This window comes from Acomys russatus, chromosome 21 (assembly GCF_903995435.1).
Source record: "Acomys russatus chromosome 21, mAcoRus1.1, whole genome shotgun sequence".
Lineage (NCBI taxonomy): Eukaryota > Metazoa > Chordata > Mammalia > Rodentia > Muridae > Acomys > Acomys russatus.
In genome coordinates, this window is record NC_067157.1 from 13,041,278 (window position 1) to 13,051,270 (window position 9,993).

Here is a 9,993-nt window from a genome sequence, read left to right on the forward strand (position 1 = left end):
AGCATTGTTTTCCATCATGAATATTCTCTGATATTTATTGGGTAAGACCTAAATCAAGTAGACCATAGCTACTGCCTATATATTGGAGCTACCAGAACATTCCAGGCAGAGAAGGACTAGGAGTTTGTTAGGTGAGCATTAACAGTCACAGGAGTCTGCCATTTGCAATATATGCTCTCAACTAGTGGGTTGACAATAGAAGCCTCAGCAATGACGGTTATTAAAAAGGAATTCAATTCCCAGAAGGCTTGTAGAGTCAACATACCAAAAGTAGTTCTCCTATACAGAAATTCCTTAAACAGCTCTTCAGAGGACAAAGAGGATGGTGATCATTGGTACCAAGTTATTTAAGCTATTCTTGAGAATATATTTAAAGTATTTGAGAGGGATAATAAAGAGCCTCTAACTAATGAGAAAATGATCACCTGAAAATGAGCAAGTCAAATCTTGTAATTAAATAATAGTCTCTTCTTCACACTTTACTGGAAAGAGTGGCTTCAAAAATATGTCACCACCTTCATTGTAGCAATGAGCAATAACTAGAATTCCCTGAAGGTTATGGAAAATGCAGAGAGTTATACACACACATGAAAGTAAAAAATGTGGTAACAGCCATAAGTGTGGAATTGAAAAATAAGTAAATTAAAAACAAATGAAGAAAAATAATGGCAAGACTGAAATTTGTATATTTATTTTAAAAGCTGCAGTGCTTCATTTGCAGTAAGACAGTATCAAAACAAGAAACAGAAAACACAAATGAAATATTAAAAACATATCAGAAGCATAGGGAATTAAAAAAACACTAATGCAAATTTAATATAAGGGAAGATAGACCTCAAAGTGAAACATTTATAAGGTCCAATGAAGATAATAGAAACTGTTAAAATGTACACTATCTCAAAGGGCTATAGCGGCCACAGATGCATAGGAACTTAACAGTATGGCCTTAATTCTGCCCTAATTTGTCAGGAATGTGTATTGAGCATCCCTATTAAACAGTTAACCAAGTGGCTTATTTTCATATCATTGAAAATCACCACCCAATTTCTAGACAATAAGAAAAATACATAACTTCAAAAGTAACAAGGCCTACTCAAACTACTGCACCAACCTAGGACAATACATGCAGTAAACATTGAACCCCTACTCAGACATAGCCAATGGACAGGACATTCTCCACACTTGTGTGGACAGAATGGACTGGCTCTGACAGGAACTCTGACGCCCCATATTTGACCACTTCCGCTTGGTGGGGAGACCTGGTGGCACTCAGAGAAAGAATAGGCAGGCTACCAAGATGAAACTTGATAGGCTGTGACCATATGGTGGGGGAGGAGGTCCCCTTCATCACAGAAATAGAGTACTGGAATAGGGTGAAAGAGGGAGGGAGGAACGGAAGGAGAGAAGCAAGGGGATAACAATTGAGATGTAATCTAAATAAATTAATTTAAAAATAAAATAAAATAAAGTAACAAGGCATAAATTGTGTAGAAATTATTCTTACAGAGAATCAAAATGGCTTTTACAATCAAAAACTTAAAATTCTATTGAAAGAACATTTTTTATAAGCATAGAAAAACAATACAGTGTATTATTAGATGCAAGAATTTGGCATAGTGCCAAGAGGCCAATTTCTCCACAACTAATCTGTACTTTCAATGTGATTACAAAGATACATTTCATGACTTAACGAACTCACTCTAAGATTTCTGTTGAATAATAATATGCCTGGGTTGATAAATTGTTTCTATTTTCTAAAAGCAAAAAAGAAAGGGAAAGGGGCTAAACAAACAAACTAACAAACAAAAAGCAAACCACAACAATGTTTTGTCTACTAGACACATTGAACAGTCTCTGCAAACAGAAGAGCATGGGACTTCTGGAAGAAACAAGCAAAAGAATAAACTAAAAAAAAATTTAAAAAATTTATGTAATACAAAAGAATACAACATAGTGAAAACACTAGAAAATGTGGACCTGGTAAACTCTTTCTCTCCGAATAGTACTTCTTCTTCTTCTTCTTCTTCTTCTTCTTCTTCTTCTTCTTCTTCTTCTTCTTCTTCTTCTTCTTCTTTTTTTTTTTTTTTTTTTGATAACTGCCTTCATTGAATAGTTAAGTCATGTGATCAAATGTCATTGGCAGCACAGTAAATGGACAAAGCTGATCCCATCTGAAGAAAAATTTGAAAAAGGGTATTACTAGGGCTTAGAGCATTGGCTCAGCAGTTCGGAGGGCTTACTGCTCTTCCAGAGGGCAAGAGTTCCAAAGGAACTCACATCTGCCCCTCACAAATTCCTGTAAATCCAGCTTCTGAGGGTTTACCACCCTCTTCTGGTCTCCATGGTGGATTTTTGTGCACTGTGGATTCAGATGCTGATGTCTGTATCCTAAGATCTTGTGTCCTAAGTCTGGATGTGGGCATTGTCATCATCACTGAAGGATTTCCTGTATCAATGTTGTGCAAATATTGCTCCCCAATTATCTCTGATTGGTTAATAAAGCAGTTTATGAGCCAACGACTGGGCAGAGGAGAGAGCAGGTGGGACTTCTATTCCTAGTCAGGGGGTCTCAGGGAGGGACCAGAGGGGAGAGAAGGAGGAAGTTGCTGCGAGCAGGAGTTCACAATAGAGACAGAGAATTACAGCAGAGGGCCATGGCAAGATTAAAGAACAAAAAATTATTGTGGATGAACTTTCTAACTTGGAGAAGTATCGGGAAGCATACAGGCAGCAACAGAACAGCAACATAGTCTTTCTTGCAGATGGAACAAAATGTTTTCTGAAAGCAAAAATGCATTAGACGAAATCAAGAAAAGAGCACCATGCAGTAGAAAACTCAGAGACGACCGAAGTTTCAGACACAGTCACCCAGACTTCACATAACTGTGTGTGGCATTTGCTATTCCCTGAGCTTCTCTGTTGAGTATGTCAGTAAAGACTTAAAAGAGGATTTACTGTATAATCTTAGATAACGCCTCCCTCCCAATAGTAGCAAACAGCTGCTAAACTCTGACGTTGACTATCAGTGCTTATTTTTTGGTCATGTTCTTCATTTGAGGGGTGTTTAGACTGCCCAGCCTGTGGAAGATGAAAGTGGCAGTGTGTTCTTATGGAATGGAGAAGTTTTTTTTTTAAAGGGAGTAAAAGTCGAAGAGGAAGACAATGACTCTCCGGTTATATTCAGTTGCCTTTCTGCCTGTAGCAATGAGTCTGATATTTTGTGGCTCTTCCCTAAAGTCCACGGTTCTTGGTCTGTTACATATTATCAGTCTTCTAGCCATTACTTAGGGTTTGGTAAGGACTTTTTTTTTTTTTTTTTTTTTTTTTTTTTTTTTTTTTTGACAGCGTAGTTTGCTTTGGCATTTTAGTACTGTGGGCAAGAGTTTCTGCTTTTCTTACATTGGTGCCCAGATATCTGGAGCTGCAGATGACAGGCAAGAAGTCCCAGCCTGTGGAATTGCCAAATCGATCTCAATTCTGCTGCTGTTTCCAGATGTGTGATTTTAAAAATTATATACTTGGAAATACGTTTCTAAGGAGAATGCTTCCGAAGAATGTGCTGATGATCTGACTGCAACAGAACTGCGAGCATTTGCACCAGTAGTAACAAATGAAGCCGAACTTACCTGTCAGAGGCCATTGTTCCTTTAAATAAGGAGCCACCCCAGGATCTATTGGAACTCACCTTAGAAAGAGGTCCAGCGTCCCAGGTACAAGACAGACACTTGAAGCCTTTCTTACAGATGAGCATACAATAAAAAGTTATTCGGCAGACCATTGAGGTCCCCAATGCTTCAGTCAAGGGACAAGTCTTATGTTTAGCTAGGGAGGAAAACCTGACATCAAAGGGAGTTTTGAAAACTTGTAGCAAGAAAGCAAACGTTGCGATCCTGTTTTCTGGAGGCGCTGATCGCAGCCCTTACTGATCGTCATATTCCTTCAGATGAGCCAGTTGGTCTTCTGAATGTGGCTTTTGTGACTAAACCAAAGACCAGGCCGCTTATTCCTAAAATAGAAAGAAAACAGCAAAACTCCCATAACCTCCCTTCTGAAGACTACCTATCAGAGAACTGTTGTAGCTCAGGGTCCTGATAATGCTGAGGTGCCAGACTGAGTCACAGAAAAAGCAGGGCTAGAGAAACTACAGTCTGTCAACCCTTCTCAAACTTGGAAGAACTACAAAAACTAAGAAGAGCTTGATTATGTCATTGCATTCAGCCGATTTACACATTCTGGATGACAGCGTTGCCTGCACTGTCTGGTTTGCTTCCAATGGAATCGGTTGGTTGGCGACCCACGATGCTGTGAGATCTATCAAGAGCAGTGCAAAGGCGATTCTCACTGGGATTGGTGCAGGCGAGCAACTGGCTGGTTACTCCCATCATCGCGTCTGCTTTCAGCCTCTTGGTCTACAAAGATGGAATGAAGAAATGCAAATGGAACTGGGTCGCATTTCTTGTAGAAACCTTGGTCATGATTGATGATCATGGAAAGGAAGCAAGATTTCATTCCTGGATAAGAATGTTGTGTCTTTCCTAAATTCCTTGCCAGTTTGGGAAAAGCTGGACGTGACTTTGCCTTGTGGAACGGGTGAGAAGCCTACTTTATGCCGTGCAGCTATAGAACTTGGTCTCACAGCCTCTGTCTTTCTGCCAAAACAGACTGTACAGTTTGGATCTAGAATTGCAAAACTGGAAAAAACTAATGAGAAAGCATCTGATAATTGTGGAAGACTCTAAATCCTACCTTAGAAAACTTCTCTCAAGATTACATCATAATATGAATCCACCATATAACAACAGTTTGTGACAGTTACCTAAAAATAAACAGCAGCTGTTTTATTGTGGAAAGGGGGGGGGGTATATTTTCCATATTTAAAAATGGAAAAAAAAAAGACATAGAAAAGGCCGTTTCTATCCCATATAGTTTTGTTTTGACTGTCAGCATAGAAGTGATTATATATTCAGTAGTGATTGCAATTTTACACATCCTTTTTAAGAGATATCAAAAGAAAGAAGACACACACACACACAAAAATTAAATGTTAGAATGGAGGTCATAGAACAGAGATTAGAGGATTCTTTAAATTAAAAATTTTTTTTAAAAAGAACTTCAGGGGAATCCAATCTGGAACCTACAGTGACAGGAAAGAAGGTTGTTCCAAATGAGAGAAATTCACAAAGGCCCAAGGAAATGACAGAAGACCCCCATTCTACTCCAAAGAAGATGATGAACATCGACGAACCTCCATGTGGAGCTTGCTTCAAATGTAGTGAAGCTAGCCATCAGGTAAAAATGCTCCTTATCCGGGCTTGGAGCACACTGCTCAAGCTGTGGACAAGCAGGACACACAGGGAAGTTGACCACCGAGCTTTGCCAAGACAAGATAGGCAGTCCTTCAGAATTCCTGCTTCACAAAACAAGTCTGTCATACAGTAGGGGAAAGATGATGCTGCAACAGTGTGGAGAAATACTGGGTGACTGTCCAAACAGCTCTGTCTCTGTCATTTCTATAATTTGGAAGTTGATTGCTCTTCACTTCCTGCATACTCAAGTAATAATTATTCTTTCTCAGGTCTCAGATGGGTTTGAAGATTGCATAGTTTTAGTCTCACAATTAAGCTTAAGTTGTTTAGGATTTAAGAAAATGCTTTTTAAAAGATAGTTTTAGGTCAAAAATAGATTTTTTTTTTTTTTTTTAGGTTGATAAAGGCAAGCTTTGATCTAAGGACAGAACTCTGAACTCCCCAAGATAGGCTAGATAATAGAATACTTCTTCCTAAGTTGCCAAACACAAATGGACTGGATATTGTGAATGGAATTCTTACATGATAGTTTTCATAATTATTCTTACTGTATATAGTTTATTAATGTAAGAGAAAGAGCCTTTTATTGGGCCAAAAGGGGAGGATGTTGGGGGATGGTTTTGTGCACTGTGTATTCAGATGCCCATTTCTGTGCTCCAGGATCTGGTTTCAGTCTGGTCGTGAGCATTGTCATCATCACTGAAGAGTCTGCTGTATCAGTGTTATGTAAACAGCGCTCCCCGATTATCTCTGACTTGCTAATAAAGAAGCTTATGAGCCAATGATTGGGCAGAGGAAAGAGTAGGAGGGACTTCTGTTCCCAGTCAGGGGGTCTGAGGTAGGGCCCGAGGGGAGAGGAGGAAGAAGTTACCACCCGCAGGAGTCTGCCCTAGAGACAGAGTTACAACAAAAGACCAAGATAAGACTGAAATGGCAAATAAAATGGCATGTGGCTCTAAGGGAGCCAGACTAGCAGAATTTGGTTAGAATAAATGAATGTCTGCCCAGTTATAGAGCATAAAGCTTGTTGAGTAGATCTCATAGGTCTCTGTGTCATTTATTTGAGGGATAACACAGGTAATAAAAATAGTTCTTATTAATATGATATTTTTACACCATGGGTACTCTCACATATGAGCATATACTCCCACACAGACACATATACATAAATAAAATAAATCTTAGAAAAGCATTGACAACATTAATGGTTATTATTAACCATTTATTATTTATTTTTTCCTACTTGGCATATTCACTCTGACATTCTACAGATATTTTTTATTAAAATTATTGTTTGTTAATTCTCTTGACAGATTTATACATGTCTACAAAATTTTAATTATTTTTATCCCTTTGCTCTTTGCCCTTGTTCCTTCTTCCTCAGAGACCCTTCTTGCTAGGGAGTCTCCTCATAGTTTGATGCCTTAGGTGTGTGGCTGTGACCGGCTGGACTTGGTTAGGGTGCTCATTATTAAGTTAGACAATGCTAGGCCTTGCTCTAACAGCACATGGTTGTAGGACCCACATTTTCCAAGGGAAGGAGCCAAGAGTTAGCTTTTGTTTCCTTTCTGAGGAGAACCAAAGTTCAGACCCTTAACGTGACACTCAAGTGACCCCGGGTGTGTTCCTGTTACAATGATGTGCACTGAGGAAAGCAGTTTCCTGTGGTTTGGGCTCTTCTTACCTGGTCTTTCCAGGTACTCAGAAAAGAAGAAGCATGTTCTACTTAGTGATTTTACTCCTTTTTTAAATAGATATCAGCTATCAGTCATTCCCAAGGCATGCTTATTTCCACCTTAGCATATGTTTCTAGATCTTCAGACTAGTCAGTACATCCAAATTTTCTACATCCCGAGACAGCATCATGAGAAGAAATAAGAGGCATCCCACTTCTCTGTTTCAGACTCCAGGATATCTGGCCACTTTTGATTCAAAAACTCATGAAGTTTCTGTTCATTGGGGCACCTACCAGAACTAAGGCGATGATGTGATTCATAAAAAGAAGTTTAAGGGAAAAATTTGGTAAATTAAAAATTGGCTTTCATAAGGGATAATAGAGAACTATTTAATGGTTGCCATAGTTGGCAGGAAGTGAGAAATAGATATGGGATGAAATTCATGAAGCATCCAGATAAAGCCAACTTTTCATTGGTTAAAATAAAAAAGGAATCTAGTTTACAGTGAATGAAACCACATATTTTCAGCCAATTTAAAGAAGAGATTAACTGATCTGAAATCAGGTCAATGTTGAGTAGGCTTTTCACTGTTTTGTTTTATTTAAAGTTGATTTTATTTATGTGTTTGTGTGTCTTTGTAGGCATGTACCGTGTGTGCGTGTGTGTGTGTGTGTGCGTGCGTGTGTGTGTGTGTGTGTGCCCGCGTGTGCACGCTTGTGCCCACATAGTGCAGAAGAGGTTGTTTGATGCCCTAAAACTGACATTAGAGGCAATTGTGAACCATGGATGCACGTTGTAGGAACTGAACCCGGGTCCTCCGAAAGAGCAGCAAGTGCAGGTAATCACTGAGACTTCTCTCCAGCCATGTTTTTTTCTTTAACTTTTTTCTTTTAATTAAAAGACTTCGCCAAATTGTATGCAAACTGGATTATATTTAAAAACAAGATTTCATCTCAAAACATCCTTTATCTGTTTCCTAACTTCCCTTGGAGCCCAAGTGGCATCATGCATTTCCTATACTGAAACTCAAGCTTTTTCATGCAGGAAATCAGGCCAGGATGTGCCTGCTTACCCAGAAGGCACATTCTTCTTGGAGGTAAAAAAAATGTTCGTTCTGTAGCTACAATCATATTAAAATTCCCCTCATTTCCAAGTGCTCCTGTGGGCCACATGATGAAGCACACATCATGGCCAAGGTTGTGTTGCCTCTTCTGGAATTTCTGGGCCTGGATGGTAGTGCAACTTGGTCCTGGTTCTCTCCATTGTTTATAGGTATATGGGAGAGGCTGCAACTGTACTTTCTCTGCCTGTGAATCTGAATCAAATAGCTGAGGCATCATTACTGAAGAACAGTACTCTGATGGTCATGCTTGCATAGATGTGGTCTTCAGTCACCTCAAGGTGACACTGGCCAATGTTTGTCTGTAAAGTGAAAAATAGAGTTTTACACCATGCCCCTGGAGCACATCCATGTCTCAAGAATTGCTCTGGAGGAAGGATGCACTCAAATCTCAAGACAGTGGTAGACAGCCATAAAACCCAGGCTTATGCTTAGTGGAATAATCAAGACCTACTTACTAAAGGCTTCCACACAAACACTGAGGGACCTTTTCACTGAGTACATATGTCACACTGTATCCACCAATAATATCAAGTGAAAAGGTGGCACTTCCCATCACAAAGGTTTCTCAGCACATATATAATATCAAAGCGTTGCTGTAGGGTTACAGAGAGCTTTGATTTGACTTGTATGAACAATCATCTGATTTTTCCTTCTATTTTCCATAATACCAGCAAGTGACGCTTCATATGGTTGCAAGATGTTTTATTCTAGAAGACTGACTCGTGTCTTTTAAATTAACTCTAAGGGTCTAGAAGCACAGAATCAAAAATATAGTTCAAGCCTTAAACTCAACAAATATTTTTTTTTTAAAAACCACCAGCATTTTTTTATTAGGAAGACATTAGGACCCTAGAGTCCAGAGAATTTCAATGTTAATGACAACGTTCCCTATATTCAGATATAAAGCTAAGTTATTAGAGTATTTAAAACAATTCTCATCATCATGCTGAAAAATAGAATGTACTTTATGGTTCTTTAACACGAAAACTTAGTATGTAGGACCAATTCCCAGAAGCTATAACATCTCCTACGGCATATTCTAGGCACTCTTGGGTGTCATTCACAAGTGGCTAGTCTACTTTTATTAATTCATTTGTTTACAGTACATTTTGGTTATAGAAGCGAAATATGTTCATATTCTGCAAGCTCATTTTTAAAATGTCCATAGTTGTCAAATCTGAAGCAATAAATGGTGAGACTTTAACATAGTCCAGCTGTTAGTACCACCGCTGCATAAACATACCGAGATATCTCGTTACATTTTTCTCGCTACAGGAAGTAAAATTATGTTTTTGTTTCTAGAGTCTGTGGCTCTGAGTTATAAGAAAAGGTTTAATCTGAAGAGCAAGATGATCTCCCTGGATGGGAATTATTTCCTTCTGAATAACTGCTTTCACAAGAAGAGTTAAGTTGATCTGGGTGTGTATAAACATCCCTTGGCATTCACAGAATGATGTGAGTTTTAACTCAATTTCTGGAAACTTGCATTTTTGAAAATAAAAGTATTCAAGGCTTTGGCAAGGGTAGGAGTGTTTCTAATAAAGTGCCCAGGTCTGGAAAGTAGGTAATTGTGGCCACAACTATGGAAATAGAGCTCCACCATCACCACCCTCAGCAATCAATTGTGCCCTAGGTCTTCACAGAGTCCCTCTATATCGTAAGCAACCCACTTGGGTTTCTGACACCATAACCTTGTTTCTCACTGACCATCTCTGAGATGTCAGAGTGCACTAAACATGATACAAGACAGAGTGGGTGAGTAGGTAGAATCTTAAACTGTTAATTCCTTAAACAGACTTTGAGGAAGGAGTAATGTAATAACAACTAGAGACTCTATAGTGTGGCTCTTCTGAGGCAATTCTGTTTCAAACCTGTCTCCTGTTTGACT

General features: G+C 38.9%; 1 pseudogene; it reads left to right on the forward strand.

Moving 5' to 3' along the window:
- Positions 1-210: 210 nt before the first annotated feature.
- LOC127204938 (asparagine synthetase domain-containing protein 1-like) lies at positions 211-4,751 on the forward strand (annotated as a pseudogene).
- The last annotated feature ends 5,242 nt before the right edge of the window (positions 4,752-9,993 follow it).